Below are 19,998 nucleotides of genomic sequence, written 5' to 3'. Positions count from 1 at the left end.
TTGAGCATTTTGTGACAGGGGTTATGGAACATTGTGATGTCAGGGGTCATGGAGCATTGTGATGAAAAGGGCATGGCACATTGTGATGATATGTGTCATGGAGCATTGTGCTGACAAGCGCATGGAGCATTTTGATGACAAGAGTCATGGAGCATTGTGCTCACAAAGGCATGGAGCATTGTGATGACAAGGGACACAGAGCATTGTGATTAAAATTTCATGGAGCATTGTGGTGACAAAGATCACAGAGCCTTGTGTGACGAGGGCATGGACCATTGTGAGGACAAAAGTCATGAATCATTGAGATGACTGGAGTCACGGAGCATTGTGATGACAGGGGTCATGGAGCATTGTGATGACAAGGGCATGGAGCATTGTGATGACCAGTTCAGGGAACATTGGTCTGACATGTTTCAAGGATTATTGTGATGACAGTGGGCATGGCGCATTGTGATGACGAGGGCATGGAACATTGTGAAGACAAGGTCATGGAGTATTGTGAAGACAGGTGTCAGGGAGCATTGTGATGACATAGGTCATTGTCCATTTTGATGACAATGGCATGGAGCATTGTGATACCAAGTGTCATGGAGGATTGTGATGACAAATGTAATGGAGCATTTTGATGACAAGGGCTTGGAACATTGTGATGACAAGGGCAAGGAGCATTCTGATGAAAAGGTGCATGGAGCATTGAGATTACAGGGGTTTTGAAGCAATGTGATGACAAGGGCATGGAGCATTGTGATGAGAAGGCAATGGAGCATTCTGATGACATGCGTCATGGAGCTTTGTGATGACAAGGACATGGAAGATTGTGATTACAGGGGTCTTGGAGCATTGTGATGAAAAGGGAATGGATCATTGTGATGAAAAATGCATGGACCCTTGTCATGACAGGGTTCAAGGAGCATACTGATGACAACTGTCAGGGAGCATTGTGATGATAAGTGTATTGAGCATTGTGATGACAAAGATCATGGAGCATTGTGATGAGAAGACCATGGATAATTGTGATGACAAGCGTCATGGGGCATTGTGATAACAAGTGTTATGGAACACTGTGATAAGAAGGGTTTGTTGCATTGTGATGACAGAGGTCATGGAGCAATTTGAATAAAAGGGTCATGGAATATTTTGATGATAAGTTTTATGGAACATTGTGATGTCAGGGGTCATGAAAACTGTGATGAAATGGGTCATGGAGCATTTTGTGACAGGCGTTATGGAACATTGTGATGTCAGGGGTCAAGGAGCATTGTGACGAAAAGGGCATGGCATATTGTGATGACATGTGTCATGGAGCATTGTGCTGACAAGTGCATGGAGCATTGTGATGACAAGTGTCATGGAGCATTGTGCTGACAAAGGCATGGAGCATTTTGATGACAAGGGACACAGAGCATTGTGATGAAAATTTCATGGAGCATTGTGGTGACAAAGATCACAGAGCCTTGTGTGACGAGGGCATAGACCATAGTGATGAGAAAGGTCATGAATCATTGTGATGACTGGAGTCACGGGGCACTGTGATGAAAGGGGTCATGAAGCATTGTGATGACAAGGGCATGGAGCATTCTGATGAAAATGTGCATGGAGCATTGAGATTACAGGGGTTTAGAAGCAATGTGATTAAAAGGTCATGGAGCATTGTGATGAGAAGGCAATGGAGCATTCTGATGACATGCGTCATGGAGCTTTGTGATGACAAGGACATGGAGCATTGTGATTTCAGGGTTCTTGGAGCATTGTGATGAAAATGGAATGGATCCTTGTGATGAAAAATGCATGGAGCCTTGTCATGACAGGGTTCAAGGAGCATACTGATGACAACTGTCAGGGAGCACTGTGATGATAAGCGTATTGAGCATTGTGATGACAAAGATCATGGAGCATTGTGATGAGAAGACCATGGATAATTGTGATGACCAGCGACATGGGGCATTGTGATGACAAGTGTTATGGAACATTGTGATCAGAAGGGTTTGGTGCATTGTGATGACAGAGGTCATTGAGCATTTTGATTTCATTGTTATGAAAATACCATGAAATATTATGGTGATGGGCACGGTGCATTGTGATGACAGTGTTCATGGAGCATTGAGATGAAAAGTTGCATGGAGAATTGTGATTACACAGGTCTTGGAGCATTGTGATGACAAGGGTCATGGAGCCTTGTGATGACAAGGCCGTGGAACATTGTGATGGCAGTGGTCATGGAGCATTGTTATGACAGGTGTAATGGAGCATTGTGATGACAAGGGCATGGAGCATTGTGATGCCAAGGGTCATGGAGCTTTGTGATGACAAATGTCATGGGGCATTTTGATGACAAGGCGCCGTGCATTGTGAAGAGAAGTGCAGGGAGCATTGTGATGACAGGTTCATGCAGCAATTTGAATAAAAGTGTCATGGAATATTTTGATGACAGGGGTTATGGAACATTGTGTTGTCAGGGGTCATGAAGCATTGTGATGAAATGGGTCATGGAGCATTTTGTGACAGGGGTTATGGAACACTGTGATGTCAGGGGTCATGGAGCATTGTGATGAAAAGGGCATGGCACATTGTGATGACATGTGTCATGGAGCATCGTCCTGACAAGCGCATGGAGCATTTTGATGACAAGTGTCATGGAGCATTGTGCTGACAAAGGCATGGAGCATTGTGATGACAAGGGACACAAAGCACTGTGATGAAAATTTCATGGAGCATTGTGGTGACAAAGATCACAGAGCCTTGTGTGACGAGGGCATGGACCATTGTGATGGGAAAGGTCATGAATCATTGTGATGACTGGAGTCACGGAGCACTGTGGTGACAGGGGTCATGGAGCATTGTGATGACAAGGGCATGGAGCAATATGATGACAGGGGCATGGAATATTGGTCTGACAAGATTCATGGATTATTGTGATGGCAGTGCGCATTGAGAATTGAGATGACAAGGGCATGGAGCATTGTGGTGACAAAGGTAACAGAGCCTTGTGTGACGTGGGCATGGACCATTGTGAGGAAAATGGTCATGAAGCATTGTGATGACTGGAGTCACGGAGCATTGTGATGACAGTGGTCATGGAGCATTTTGATGACAAGGGCATGGAGCATTGTGATGACAGGGGCATGGATCATTGGTCTGACATGTTTCATGGATTATTGTGATGACAGTGGGCATGGCGCATTGTGATGACAATGGCATGGAGCATTGTGATACCAAGTGTCATGGAGGATTGTGATGACAAAGGTAATGGAGCATTTTGATGACAACGGCTTGGAACATTGCTATGACAAGGGTCATGGAGCATTGTGATGACAAGGGCCTGGAGCATTCTGATGAAAAGGTGCATGGAGCATTGAGATTACTGGGGATTTGAAGCAATGTGATGACAAGGGCATGGAGCATTGTGATGAGAACGCAATGGAGCATTCTGATGACATGCGTCATGGAGCTTTGTGATGACAAGGACATGGAGCATTGTGATTACAGGGGTCTTGGAGCATTGTGATGAAAAGGGAATGGATCATTGTGATGAAAAATGCATGGAGCCTTGTCATGACAGGGTTCAAGGAGCATACTGATGACAACTGTCAGGGAGCATTGTGATGATAAGTGTATTGAGCAATGTGATGACAAAGATCATGGAGCATTGTGATGAGAAGGCCATGGATAATTGTGATGACCTGCGTCATGGGGCATTGTGATGTCAAGTGTTATGGAACATTGTGATCAGAAGGGTTTGGTGCATTGTGATGACAGAGGCCATTGAGCATTTTGATTTCATTGTGATGACAATAGCATGAAGTATTATGGTGATGGACACGGTGAATTGTGATGACAGGGTTCATGGAGCATTGAGATGAAAAGGGGCAGGGAGCATTGTGATTACAGTGGTGTTGGAGCACTGTGATGACAAGGGCATGGAGCATTTTGATGAGAAGGCCATGGAGCATTCTGATGACATGTGTCATGGAGCTTTGTGATGACAAGGGCATGAAGAATTGTGATTACTGGGGTCATGGAATATTGTGATGACAGGGGTGAGGGAGTATTGTGATGAATAGTGATGGAACATTGTGATATCAGTGGTGAGAAAGCATTTTGAGGAGAAGTGCATGGAGCATTGTGATGACAAGTTTTATGGATCATTTTCATGACAAGAATGTGGTGCATTGTGATGACAAGTGCATGGTGCATTGTGATGACATGGGTTATGGAGCATTGTGCTGACACGTGCATCGAGCATTGTGATGACAAGGGTCATGGAGCATTGTGCTGACAAAGCCATGGAGCTTTGTGATGACAAGGGTCACAGAGCATTGTGATAAAAATTTCATGGAGGATTGTGGTGACAAAGGTCACAGAGGTTTGTGTGACCAGGTCATGGAACATTGTGATGATAAATGTCATGAAGCATTGTGATGACTGGAGTCACGGAGCATTGTGATAACAGGGGTCTTGGAGCATTGTGAGGAAAAGGGAATGGATCATTGTGATGAAAAAGGCATGGAGCCTAGTCATGACAGTGTTCAAAGAGCATACTGTTGACAAGTGTCAGCGAGCATTGTGATGCCAATTGTATTGAGCATTGTGGTGACAAAGGTCATGGAGCACTGTGATGAGAAGACCTTGCATAATAGTGATGACAAGCGTGATCGGGCATTGTGGTGACAAGTGTTATGGAACATAGTGATCAGAAGGGTTTGGAGCATTGTGATGACAGAGGACATGGAGCATTTTGATTTCATTGTGATGAAAAGAGCATGAATCATTATGATGAAGGGCATGGTGCAATGTGATGACAGGGTTCATTGAGCATTGAGATGAATATTGGCATGGAGAATTGTGTTTACAGAAGTCTTGGAGCTTTGTGATTACAAGGGTCATGGAGCCTTGTGATGACAAGGCCGTGGAACATTGTGATGGCAGGGGTCATGGAGCATATTTATGACAGGTGTAATGGAGCATTGTGATGACAATGGCATGGAGCATTGTGATGCCAAGGGTCATGGAGCTTTGTGATGACAAATGTCATGGGGCATTTTGATGACAAGGGCGTGGTGCATTGTGATGAGAACGGCAGGGAGCATTGTGATGACAGGGTCATGGAGCAATTTGAATATAAGGGTCATGGAATATTTTGATGACAGGGTTTATGGAACACTGTGATGTCAGGGGTCATGAAGCATTGTGATGAAATGGGTCATGGAACATTTTGTGACAGGGGTTATGGAACATTGTGATGTCAGGTGTCATGGAGCATTGTGCTGACAAGCGCATGGAGCATTTTGATGACAAGAGTCATGGAGCATTGTGCTCACAAAGGCATGGAGCATTGTGATGACAAGGGACACAGAGCATTGTGATTAAAATTTCATGGAGCATTGTGGTGACAAAGATCACAGAGCCTTGTGTGACGAGGGCATGGACCATTGTGAGGACAAAAGTCATGAATCATTGAGATGACTGGAGTCACGGAGCATTGTGATGACAGGGGTCATGGAGCATTGTGATGACAAGGGCATGGAGCATTGTGATGACCAGGTCAGGGAACATTGGTCTGACATGTTTCAAGGATTATTGTGATGACAGTGGGCATGGCGCATTGTGATGACAAGGGCATGGAACATTGTGAAGACAAGGTCATGGAGTATTGTGAAGACAGGTGTCAGGGAGCATTGTGATGACATAGGTCATTGTCCATTTTGATGACAATGGCATGGAGCATTGTGATCCCAAGTGTCATGGAGGATTGTGATGACAAAGGTAATGGAGCATTTTGATGACAAGGTCTTGGAACACTGTGATGACAAGGGACATGGAGCATTGTGATGACAAGGGCAAGGAGCATTCTGATGAAAAGGTGCATGGAGCATTGAGATTACAGGGGTTTTGAAACAATGTGATGACAAGGGCATGGAGCATTGTGATGAGAAAGCAATGGAGCATTCTGATGACATGCGTCATGGAGCTTTGTGATGACAAGGACATGGAACATTGTGATTACAGGGGTCTTGGAGCATTGTGATGAAAAGGGAATGGATCATTGTGATGAAAAATGCATGGACCCTTGTCATGACAGGGTTCAAGTAGCATACTGATGACAACTGTCAGGGAGCATTGTGATGATAAGTGTATTGAGCATTGTGATGACAAAGTTCATGGAGCATTGTGATGAGAAGACCATGGATAATTGTGATGACCAGCGTCATGGGGCATTGTGATAACAAGTGTTATGGAACACTGATAAGAAGGGTTTGGTGCATTGTGATGACAGTGGTCATGGAGCAATTTGAATAAAAGGGTCATGGAATATTTTGATGACAGGTGTTATGGAACATTGTGATGTCAGGGGTCATGAAGAACTGTGTTGAAATGGGTCATGAAGCATTTTGTGACAGGCGTTATGGAACATTGTGATATCAGGTGTCAAGGAGCATTGTGATGAAAAGGGCACGGCATATTGTGATGACATGTGTCATGGAGCATTGTGCTGACAAGTGCATGGAGCATTTTGATGACAAGTGTCATGGAGCATTGTGCTGACAAAGGCATGGAGCATTTTGATGACAAGGGACACAGAGCATTGTGATGAAAATTTCATGGAGCATTGTGGTGACAAAGATCACAGAGCCTTGTGTGACGAGGGCATGGACCATAGTGATGAGAAAGGTCATGAATCATTGTGATGACTGGAGTCACGGGGCACTGTGATGACAGGGGTCATGGAGCATTGTGCTGACAAAGGCATGGAGCTTTGTGATGACAAGGGACACAGAGCATTGTGATGAAAATTTCATGGAGCATTGTGGTGACAAAGATCACAGAGCCTTGTGTGACGAGGGCATGGACCATTGTGATGAGAAACGGCATGAATCATTGCAATGACAGGAGTCACGGAGCACTGTGATGAGAGGGGTCATAGAGCATTGTGATGACAATGGCATGGAGCATTGTTATGAGAGGGGCATGGAACATTTGTCTGACATGTTTCATGGATTATTGTGAAGACAGTGTGCATAGCGCATTGTGATGACAAGGGCATGGAACATTGTGATGACAAGGTCATGGAGTATTGTGAAGACAGGTGTCAGGGAGCATTGTGATGACATATGTCATTGTCCATTGTGATGACAATGGCATGGAGCATTGTGATACCAAGTGTCATGGAGGATTGCGATGACAAAGGTAATGGAGCATTTTGATGACAAGGGCTTGGAACATTGCTATGACAAGGGTCATGGAGCATTGTGATGACAAGGGCATGGAGCATTCTGAGGAAAATATGCATGGAGCATTGAGATTACAGGGGTTTTGAAGCAATGTGATTAAAAGGGCATGGAGCATTGTGATGAGAAGGCAATGGAGCATTCTGATGACATGCGTCATGGAGCTTTGTGATGACAAGGACATGGAAGATTTTGATTACAGGGGTCTTGGAGCACTGTGATGAAAAGGGAATGGATCATTGTGATGAAAAATGCATGGAGCCTTGTCATGACAGGGTTCAAGGAGCATACTGATGACAACTGTCAGGAAGCATTGTGATGATAACTGTATTGAGCATTGTGATGACAAAGATCATGGAGCATTGTGATGAGAAGACCATGGATAATTGTGATGACCAGCGTCATGGGGCATTGTGATAACAAGTGTTATGGAACATTGTGATCAGAAGGGTTTGGTGCATTGTGATGACAGAGGTCATTGAGCATTTTGATTTCATTGTTATGACAATAGCATGAAATATTATGGTGATGGGCATGGTGCATAGTGATGACAGTGTTCATGGAGCATTGAGATGAAAAGTTGCATGGAGAATTGTGATTACACAGGTCTTGGAGCATTGTGATGACAAGGGTCATGGAGCCTTGTGATGAAAACGCCGTGGAACATTGTGATGGCAGTGGTCATGGAGCATTGTTATGACAGGTGTAATGGAGCATTGTGATGACAAGGGCATGGAGCAATGTGATGAGAGATTTTATTGAGCATTGTGATGACAATGGCATGGAGCATTGTGATGCCAAGGGTCATGGAGATTTGTGATGACAAATGTCATGGGGCATTTTGATGACAAGGCACGGTGCATTGTGAAGAGAAGTGCAGGGAGCATTGTGATGACAGGGTTATGCAGCATTTTGAATAAAAGTGTCATGGAATATTTTGATGACAGGGGTTATGGAACATTGTGTTCTCAGGGGTCATGAAGCATTGTGATGAAATGGGTCATGGAGCATTTTGTGACAGGGGTTATGGAACACTGTGATGTCAGGGGTCATGGAGCATTGTGATGAAAAGGGCATGGCACATTGTGATGACATGTGTCATGGAGCATCGTCCTGACAAGCGCATGGAGCATTTTGATGACAAGTGTCATGGAGCATTGTGCTGACAAAGGCATGGAGCATTGTGATGACAAGGGACACAGAGCACTGTGATGAAAATTTCATGGAGCATTGTGGTGACAAAGATCACAGAGCCTTGTGTGACGAGGGCTTGGACCATTGTGATTGGAAAGTCATGAATCATTGTGATGACTGGAGTCACGGAGCACTGTGATGACAGTGGTCATGGAGCATTGTGATGACAAGGGCATGGAGCAATATGATGACAGGGGCATGGAATATCGGTCTGACAAGATTAATGGATTATTGTGATGACAGTGCGCATGGAGAATTGAGATGACAAGGGCATGGAGCATTGTGGTGACAAAGGTCACAGAGCCTTGTGTGACGAGGGCATGGACCATTGTGAGGAAAAAGGTCATGAAGCATTGTGATGACTGGAGTCACGGAGCATTGTGATGACAGGGGTCATGGAGCATTTTGATGACAAGGGCATGGAGCATTGAGATGACAGGGGCATGGAACTTTGGTCTGACATGTTTCATGGATTATTGTGATGACAGTGGGCATGGCGCATTGTGATGACAATGGCATGGAGCATTGTGATACCAAGTGTCATGGAGGATTGTGATGACAAAGGTAATGGAGCATTTTGATGACAACGACTTGGAACATTGCGATGACAAGGGTCATGGAGCATTGTGATGACAAAGGCCTGGAGCATTCTGATGAAAAGGTGCATGCAGCATTGAGATTACAGGGGTTTTGAAGCAATGTGATGACAAGGGCATGGAGCATTGTGATGAGAAGGCAATGGAGCATTCTGATGACATGCGTCATGGAGATTTGTGATGACAAGGACATGGAGCATTGTGATTACAGGGGTCTTGGAGAATTGTGAATAAAAGGGAATGGATCATTGTGATGAAAAATGCATGGAGCCTTTTCATGACAGGGTTCAAGGAGCAAACTGATGACAACTGTCAGGGAGCATTGTGATGGTAAGTGTATTGAGCATTGTGATGACAAAGATCATGGAGCATTGTGATGAGAAGACAATGGATAATTGTGATGACCAGCGTCATGGGGCATTGTGATGACAAGTGTTATGGAACATTGTGATCAGAAGGGTTTGGAGCATTGTGATGACAGAGGTCATTGAGCATTTTGATTTCATTGTGATGACAATAGCATGAAATATTATGGTTATGGGCACAGTGCATTGTGATGACAGGGTTCATGGAGCATTGATATTAAAAGGGGCATGGAGCATTGTGATTATAGGGGTGTTGGAGCATTGTGATGACAAGGGCAGGGAGCATTGTGATGAGAAGTCCATGGAGCATTCTGATGACATGCGTCATGGAGCTTTGTGATGACAAGGGCATGGAGAAATGTGATGAGAGATTTCATTGAGCATTGTGATGACAATGGCATGGAGCACTGTGATGACAAGGGTCATGGAGATTTGTGATGACAAATGTCATGGGGCATTTTGATGACAAGGGCGTGGTGCATTGTGATGAGAAGGGCAGGGAGCATTGTGATGACAGGGTCATGGAGCAATTTGAATAAAAGGGTCATGGAATATTTTGATGACAGGGGTTATGGAACATTGTGATGTCAGGGGTCATGAAGCATTGTGATGAAATGGGTCGTTGAGCATTTTGTGACAGGGGTTATGGACCATTGTGATGTCAGTGGTCGTGGAGCATTGTGATGATAAGGGCATGTAGCACTGTGATGACAGTGGTCATGGAACATTTTGATAACAGGGGTGAGCGAGTATTGTGATGACTAGTGATGGAACATTGTGATATATGAGGTGAGACAGCATTTTGATGAGAAGTGCATGGAGCATTGTGATGACAAGTTTTATGGAGCATAGCGATGAAAAGGATGTGCAGCACTGTGATGAAAAGAGCATGGCACATTTTGATGACATGTGTCATGGAGCATTGTGATGACAAGGGACAGAGAGCATTGTGATGAAAATTTCTTGGAGCATTGTGATGACAAAGATCACAGAGCCTTGTGTGACGAGGGCATGGACCTTTGTGATGAGAAAGGTCATGAATCATTGTGATGACTGGAGTCACGGAGCATTGTGATGACAGGGTTCATGGTGCATTGTGATGACAATGGCATGGAGCAATGTGATTACAGGGGCATGGATCATTGGTCTGACAAGTTTCATGGATTATTGTGATGACAGGGGTCATGGAGCATTGTGATGACAAGGGCATGGAGCATTGTGATGACAGGGGCATGGAAAATTGGTCTGAAATATTTCATAGATTATTGTGATGACAGTGGGCTTGGCGCATTGTGATGACAAGGGCATGGAACATTGTGATGACAAGGTCATGGAGTATTTTGGAGATAGGTGTCATTGAGCATTGTGATGACACATGTCATTGTCCATTGAGATGACAATGGCATGGAGCATTGTGATACCAAGTGTCATGGAGGATTGTGATGACAAAGGTAATGGAGCATTTTGATGACAAGGTCTTGGAACATTGCGATGACAAGCGTCATGGAGCATTGTGATGACAAGGGCATGGAGCATTCTAATGAAAAGGTGCATGGAGCATTGAGATTAAAGGGGTTTTGAAGCAATGTGATGACAAGGGCATGGAGCATCGTGATGAGAAGGCAATGGAGCATTCTGATGACATGCGTCATGGAGCTTTGTGATGACAAGGACAGGAGCATTGTGATGAAAAATGCATGGAGCCTTGCCATGACAGGTTTCAAGGAGCATACTGATGAAAACTGTCATGGAGCATTGTGATGATAAGTGTATTGAGCATTGTGATCACAAAGATCATGAAGCATTGTGTTGAGAAGACCATGGATAATTGTGATGACAAGCAACATGGGGCATTGTGATGACAAGTGTTATGGAACATTATGGTCAGAAGGGGTTGGTGCATTGTGATTACAGAGGTCATTGAGCATTTTGATTTCACTGTGATGACAATAGCATGAAATATTATGGTGATGGGCACGGTGCATTGTGATGACAGGGTTCATGGAGCATTGAGAAGAAAAGAGGCATTGAGCATTGTGATTACAGGGGTGTTGGAGCATTTGATGACAAAGGCATGGAGCATTGTGATGAGAAGACCATGGAGCATTCTGATGACATGCGTCATGGAGCTTTGTGATGACAAGTGCATGAAGAATTGTGCTTACAGGGGTCATGGAATATAATGATGACAGGGGTGAGGGAGTATTGTGATGACTAGTGATGGAACATTGTGATATCAGTGGTGAGAAGGCATTTTGAGGAGAAGTGCATGGAGCATTGTGATGACAAGGTTTATGGAGCATTTTGATGACAAGGATGTGGAGCATTGTGATGACAAGTGCATGGTGCATTGTGATGACATGGGTTATGGAGCATTGTGCTGACACGCTCGTCGAGCATTGTGATGACAAGTTTCATGGAGCATTGTGCTGACAAAGACATGGAGCTTTGTGATGACAAGGGTCACAGAGCATTGTGATAAAAATTTCATGGAGCATTGTGGTGGCAAATGTCATGGAGCATTGTGATGAGAAGACCTTGCGTAATTGTGATGACGAGCGTCATGGGGCATGTGATGAAAAGTGTTATGGAACATTGTGATCAGATGGGTTTGGAGCATTGTGATGACAGAGGAAATGGAGCATTTTGATTTCACTAAGATGACAATAGCATGAATCATTATGATGATGGGCATGGTGCATTGTGATGACAGTGTTCATGGAGCATTGAGATGAAAAGTGGCATGGAGAATTATGATTACAGAGGTCTTGGAGCATTGTGATGACAAGGGTCATGGAGCCTTGTGATGACAAGGCCGTGGAACATTGTGATGGCAGGGGTCATGGAGCATTGTTATGACTGGTGTAATGGAGCATTGTGATGACAATGGCATGGAGCATTGTGATGCCAAGGGTCATGGAGCTTTTTGGTGACAAATGTCATGGGGCATTTTGATGAAAAGGGCGTGGTGCATTGTGATGAGAAAGGCAGGGAGCACTGTGATGACAGGGTCATGGAGCAATTTGAATAAAAGGGTCATGGAATATTTTGATGACAGGGGATACGGAACATTGCGATGTCAGGGGTCATGAAGCATTGTGATGAAATGGGTCATGGGGCGTTTTGTGACAGGGGTTATGGAACATTGTGATGTCAGGGGTCATGGAGCATTGTGATGATGAGGGCATGTAGCACTGTGATGACAGTGGTCATGGAACATTGTGATGGCAGTGTTGAGGGAGTATAGTGATGACTAGTGATGGAACATTGTGATATATGTGGTGAGAGAGCATTTTGATGAGAAGTGCAAGGATCATTGTGATGACAAGTTTTATGGAGCATAGCGATGAAAAGGATGTGGAGCATTGTGGTGAAAAGAGGATGGCACATTGTGATGACATGTGTCATGGAGCATTGTGCTGACAAGTGCATGGAGCATTTTGATGACAAGTGTAATGGAGCATTGTGCTGACAAAGGCATGGAGCATTGTGATGACAAGGGACACAGAGGATTGTGATGAAAATTTCATGGAGCATTGTGGTGACAAAGATCACAGAGCCTTGTGTGACGAGGGCATGGACCATTGTGATGAGAAAGGTCATGAATCATTGTGATGTCTGGAGTCACGGAGCATTGTCATGACAGGGGTCATGGAGCATTGTGATGACAAGGGCATGCAGCAATGTGATGACAGGGGCATGGAACATTGGACTGACAAGTTTCATAGAGTATTGTGATGACAGTGGGCATGGAGCATTGAGATGACAAGGGCATGGAGCATTGTGGTGACCAAGGTCACAGAGCCTTGTGTGACGAGGGCATGGACCATTGTGAGGAGAAAGGTCATGAAGCACTGTGATGACTGGAGTCACGGAGCATTGTGATGACAGGGGTCATGGAGCATTGTGATGACAAGGGCATGGAGCATTGTGATGAGAAGGCCATGGAGCATTCTTATGACATGCCTCATGTAGCTTTGTGATGACAAGGGCATGGAGAAATGTGATTACAGAGGTCATGGAACACTGTGATGACAGGGGTGAGGGAGTATTGTGATGACTAGTGATGGAACATTGTGATATCAGTGGTGAGAAGGCATTTTGAGGAGAAGTGCATGGAGCATTGTGATGACAAGTTTTATGGAGCATTTTGATGACAAGGATGTGGAGCATTGTGATGAGAAGTGCATGGTGCATTGTGATGACATGAGTTATGGAGCATTGTGCTGACACGCGCATCAAGCTTTGTGATGACAAGGGTCACAGAGCATTGTGATAAAAATTTCATGGAGCATTGTGGTGACAAAGGTCACAGAGCTTTGTGTGACCAGGTCATGGACCATTGTGATGACAAATGTCATGAAACATTGTGATGACTGGAGTCACGGAGCATTGTGATAACAGGGGTCTTGGAGCATTGTGATGAAAAGGGAATGGATCATTGTGATGAAAAAGGCATGGAGCCTTGTCATGACCGTGTTCAAGGAGCATACTGATGACATGTGTCAGCGAGCCTTGTGATGCCAAGTGTATTGAGCATTGTGGTGACAAAGGTCATGGTGCACTGTGATGAGAAGACCCTGCATAATTTTGATGATGAGCGTCATGGGGCATGTGATGACAAGTGATATGGAACATTGTGATCAGAAGGGTTTGGAGCATTGTGATGACAGAGGACATGGAGCATTTTGAATTCATTGTGATGACAATAGCATGAATCATTATGATGATGGGGATGGTGCACTGTGATGACAGAGTTCATGGAGTATTGAGATGAAAAGTGGCATGGAGAATTGTGATTACAGAGGTCTTGGAGGATTCTGATTACAAGGGCATGGAGCATTGTGATGAGAAGGCCTCGGAGGATTCTGATGACATGTGTGATGGATCTTTGTGATGACAAGGGCATGGAGCATTGTGATCACAGGGGTCTTGGAGCATTGTGATGACAAGGGTCATGGAGCCTTGGATGCCAAGGCGGTGGAACATTGTGATGGCAGGGGTCATGGAGCATTGTTATGACAGGGGTAATGGAGCATTGTGATGACAAGGGCTTGGAACATTGGTCTGAAAATTTCATGGATTATTGTGATGAGTTTCGGCATGGAACATTGTGATGACTAGGGCACGGAACACTGTGATACATGTGTCATGGTGGTTTGTAATGACAAGGGATGGAGCATTGTGATGAGAAGTGTATCGAGCATTTTGATGACAAGCGTCATGGAGCATTGTGTTGACAAGGGCATGGAGCAATGTGTTGAGAGGTTTCATGTAGCATTGTGATGAAATGGCATGGAGCATTGTGATGCCAAGGGTCATGGAGCTTTGTGACGACAAAGGTCATGGAGCATTTTGATGACAAGCTCGTGGTGCATTGTGATGAGAAGGTCAGGGAGCATTGTGATGACGCGGTCATGGAGCAAATTGATGGAAAGTTTCATGGAACATTTTGATGACAGGGGATATGGAACATTGTGATGTCAGGGGTAATGGAGCATTTTGATGAAAAGGGTCATGGAGCATTTGATGAAAAGGTGCATGGAGCATTGAGATTACAGTGGTTTTGAAACAATGTGATTACAAGGGCATGGAACAATTTGATGAGAAGGCAATGGAGCATTCTGATGACATGCATCATGCAGTGTGTGATGACAAGGACATGGAGCATTGTGATTACAGGGGTCTTGGGGCATTGTGATGAAAAGGGAATGGATCATTGTGATGAAAAATGCATGGAGCCTTGTCATGACAGGGTTCAAGGAGCATACTGATGACAACTGTCAGGGAGCATTGTGATGATAAGTGTATTGAGCATTGTGATGACAAAGATCATGGAGTATTGTGATGAGAAGACCATGGATAATTGTGATGACCAGCGTCATGGGACATTGTGATGACAAGTGTTATGGAACATTGTGATCAGAAGGGTTTGGTGCATTGTGATGACAGAGGTCATTGAGCATTTTGATTTCATTGTGATGACAATAGCATGAAATATTATGGTGATGGGCCCGGTGCATTTTGATGACAGGGTTCATGGAGCATTGAGATGAAAAGGGGCATGGAGCATTGTGATTACAGGGGTGTTGGAGCATTGTGATGACAAGGGCATGGAGCATTTTGATGAGAAGGCCATGGAGCATTCTGATGACATGCGTCATGGAGCTTTGTGATGACAAGGGCATGGAGAATTGTGATTACAGGACTCATGGAATATTGTGATGACTGGGGTGAGGGAGTATTGTGATGACTAGTGATGGAACATTGTGATATCAGTGGTGAGAAAGCATTTTGAGGAGAAGTGCATGGAGCATTGTAATGACAAGGTTTATGGAGCATTTTGATGACAAGGATGTGGGGAATTGTGATGACAAGTGCATGGTGCATTGTGATGACATGGGTTATGGAGCATTGAGATGAAAAGGGGTATGGAGAATTGTGATTACAGAGGTCTTGGTGCATTGTGATGACAAGGGTCATGGAGCCTTGTGATGACAAGGCCGTGGAACATTGTGATGGCAGGGGTCATGGAGCATTGTTATGACAGGTGTAAAGGAGCATTGTGATGACAAGGGCATGGAGCAATGTGATGAGAGATTTCATTGAGCATTGTGATGACAGTGGCATGGAGCATTGTGATGCCAAGTGTCATGGAGCATTGTGATGACAAATGTCATGGGGCATTTTGATGACAAGGGCATGGTGCATTGATATGAGAAGGACAGGGACTATTGTGATGACAGGGTCATGGAGCAATTTGATGAAAATGGTCATGGAATATGTTGATGACAGTGTTTATGGAACATTGTGATGTCAGGGGTCATGAAGCATTGTGATGAACTGGGTCATGGAGCATTTTGTGACAGGGGTTATGGCACATTGTGATGTCAGGGGTCATGGAGCACTGTGATGATAAGGGCATGTAGCACTGTTATGACAGGGGTCATGGGACACTGTGATGAAAGGGGTGAGGGAGTATTGTGATGACTAGTGATGTAACATTGTGATATATGTGGTCAGAGAGCATTTTGATGAGAAGTGCATGGAGCATTGTGATGACCAGTGTTATGGAGCATAGCAATGATAAGAATGTGGAGTATTGTGATGACAAGCGCATGGCACATTTTCATGACATGGGTCATGAAGCATTGTGCTGACAAGCGCATGGAGCATTTTGATGTCATGTGTCATGGAGCATTGTGCTGACAATGGCATGGAGCATTTTGATGACAAGGGACACAGAGCATTGTGATGAAATATTCATGGAGCATTGTGGTGAAAAAGATCACAGAGCCTTGTGTGACGAGGGCATGGACCATTGTGATGAGATAGGTCATGAAGCATTTTGATGACTGGAGTCACGGAGCATTGTGATGAAAGGGGTCATGGAGCATTGTGATGACAAAGGCATGGAGCAATGTGATGACATGGGCATGGATCATTGGTCTGACAAGTTTCATGGATTATTGTGATGACAATGGGCATGGAGCATTGTGATGACAAGGTCATGGAGCATTGTGGTAACAAAGGCATGGAGCATTTTGATGACAAGGGACACAGAGCATTGTGATGAAATATTCATGGAGCATTGTGGTGAAAAAGATCACAGAACCTTGTGTTAAGAGGGGATTGACCAGTGTGATGTCAAAGGTCATGAAGCATTGTGATGACTGGTGTCACAGAGCATTGTGATGACAGGGGTCATGGAGCATTGCTCTCACAAGATTTATGGATTATTGTGATGAGAGTGGGCATGGCACATTGTGATCACAAGGTCGTGGAACATTGTGACGACAAGGTCATGGAGTATTGTGAAGACAGTTGACAGGGAGCATTGTGATGACATATGTCATTGTCCATTGTGATGACAATGGCATGGACCATTGTGATACCAAGTGTTATGGAGGATTGTGATGACAAAGGTCATGGAGCATTTTGATGACAAGGGCTTGGAACATTGTTATGACAAGGGTCATGGAGCATGGTGATGACAAGGGCATGGAGCATTGTGATGACAAGGGCCATTGGGAATTTTGATGACAACATCGTGAAGCATTGTGATGACAAGCTCATGGAGCTTGCTATGACAGGGGTCATAGAGCATTGCGATGACAAGTACATGGAGAATTGTGATGACAAGATCATGTAACATTGTGATGAGAAGTGTCTTGAAGCATTGTGATGACAAGGACGTGGAGAATTGTAATGACATGGGACATGGAGCATTGTGATGAACAGGGCATGGAGAATTGTGATACCAAGACAGTGGAGCATTATGATGAAAAGACCATGGATAATTATGATGAAGAGCGTCATGGATCTCTGTAATGACAAGGGGCATGGAGCATTGTGATGACAAGTGTCATGGAGCATTGTGATGAGAGGGGTCATGGAGCATTTTGATGACAATGGAATGGAGCATTGTGATGACAAGGTCCTGGAGCAGTGTGATGAGAAAACCATGGAGCCTTGTGATGACAAGTCTCATGGAGCATTCTGATGAATAGGGGCATAGACCGCTGTGATTACAGGGGTCTTGGAGCATTGGGATGACAAGGGCATGGAGCATTGTGATGAGAAGGCCATGGAGCATTCTGATGACATGTGTCATGGATCTTTGTGATGACAAGTGCATGGAGCACTGTGATTACAAGGGTCTTGGAGCATTGTGATGACAAGGGTCATGGAGCCTTGGATGCCAAGGCGGTGGAACATTGTGTTGGCAGGGGTCATGGAGCATTATTATGACAGGGGTAATGGAGCATTGTGATGACAAGGGCATGGAACATTGGTATGAAAATTTCATGGATTATTGTGATGAGATTCGGCATGGAACATTGTGATGACTAGGGCACAGAACACTGTGATACATGTGTCATGGAGGATTTTAATGACAAGGGCATGGAGCATTGTGATGAGAAGAGTATCGAGGATTGTGATGACAAGCATCATGGAGCATTGTGGTGACAAGGGCATGGAGCAATGTGATGAGAGGTTTCATGTAGTATTGTGATGAAATGGCATGGAGCATTGTGATGCCAAGGGTCATGGATCTTTGTGATGACAAATGTCATGGAGCATTTTGATGATAAGGTCGTGGTGCATTGTGATGAGAAGGGCAGGGAGCATTGTGATGACAGGGTGACGGAGCAAATTGATGAAAAGTGTCATGGAACATTTTGATAGCAGGGGTTATGGAATATTGTGATATCAGGGTTAATGGAGCATTTTGATGACAAGTGTCATGGAGCATTGTGCTGACAAAGGCATGGAGCTTTGTGATGACAAGGGTCACAGAGCATTATGATAAAAATTTCATGGAGCATTGTGGTGACAAAGGTCACAGAGCTTTGTGTGACGAGGTCATGGACCATTGTGATGACAAGTGTCATGAAGCATTGTGATGACTGGAGTCCAGGAGCGTTGTGATAACAGGGGTCTTAGAGCATTGTGATGAAAAGGGAATGGATCATTGTGATGAAAAAGGCATGGAGCCTTGTCATGACAGTGTTCAAGGAGCATACTGATGACAAGTGTCAGCGAGCATTGTGATGCCAAGTGTATTGAGCACTGTGGTGAAAAATGTCATGGAGCATTGTGATGAGAAGACCTTGAATAAATGTGATGATGAGCGTCATGGGGCATGTGATGACAAGTGATATGGAACATTGTGATCAGAAGGGTTTGGAGCATTGTGATGACAGAGGACATGGAGCATTTTGATTTCATTGTGATGACAATAGCATGAATCATTATGATGAGGGGCACGGTGCATTGTGATGACAGGGTTCATGGAGCATTGAGACGAAAAGTGGCATGGAGAATTGTGATTACAGAGGTCTTGGAGCACTGTGATGACAAGGGTCATGGAGCCTTGTGATAACAAGGCGGTGGAACATTGTGATTGCAGGGGTCATGGAGCATAGTTATGACAGGTGTAATGGAGCATTGTGATGACAAGGGCATGGAGCAATATGATGAGAGATTTCATTGAGCATGGTGATGACAATGGCATGGAGCATTGTGATGCCAAGGGTCATGGAGCGTTGTGATGACAAACGTCATGGGGCATTTTGATGACAAGGGCGACGTGCATTGTGATGACAAGGGCATGGAGCATTCTGATGAAAAGGTGCATGGAGCATTGAGATTACAGCGGTTTTGAAGCAATGTGATTACTAGGGCATGAGGCATTGTGATGAGAAGGCAATGGAGCATTCTGATGACATGCGACATGGAGCTTTGTGATGACAAGGACATGGAGCATTGTGATTACAGGGGTCTTGGAGCATTGTGATGAAAAGGGAATGGATCATTGTGATGAAAAATGCATGGAGCCTTGTCATGACAGGGTTCAAGGAACATACTGATGACTACTGTCAGGGAGCATTGTGATGATAAGTGTATTGAGCATTGTGATGACAAAGATCATGGAGCATTGTGATGAGAAGACCATGGATAATTGTGATGACCAGCGTCATGGGGCATTGTGATGACAAGTGTTATGGAACATTGTGATCCGAAGGGTTTGGTGCATAGTGATGACAGAGGTCATTGAGCATTTTGATTTCATTGTGATGACAATAGCATGAAATATTATGGTGATGGGCACGG

The sequence above is a fragment of the Hyperoodon ampullatus genome (assembly GCF_949752795.1).
Source record: "Hyperoodon ampullatus genome assembly, contig: SUPER_X_unloc_1, whole genome shotgun sequence".
Lineage (NCBI taxonomy): Eukaryota > Metazoa > Chordata > Mammalia > Artiodactyla > Ziphiidae > Hyperoodon > Hyperoodon ampullatus.
This window is presented reverse-complemented; position numbering follows the sequence as displayed.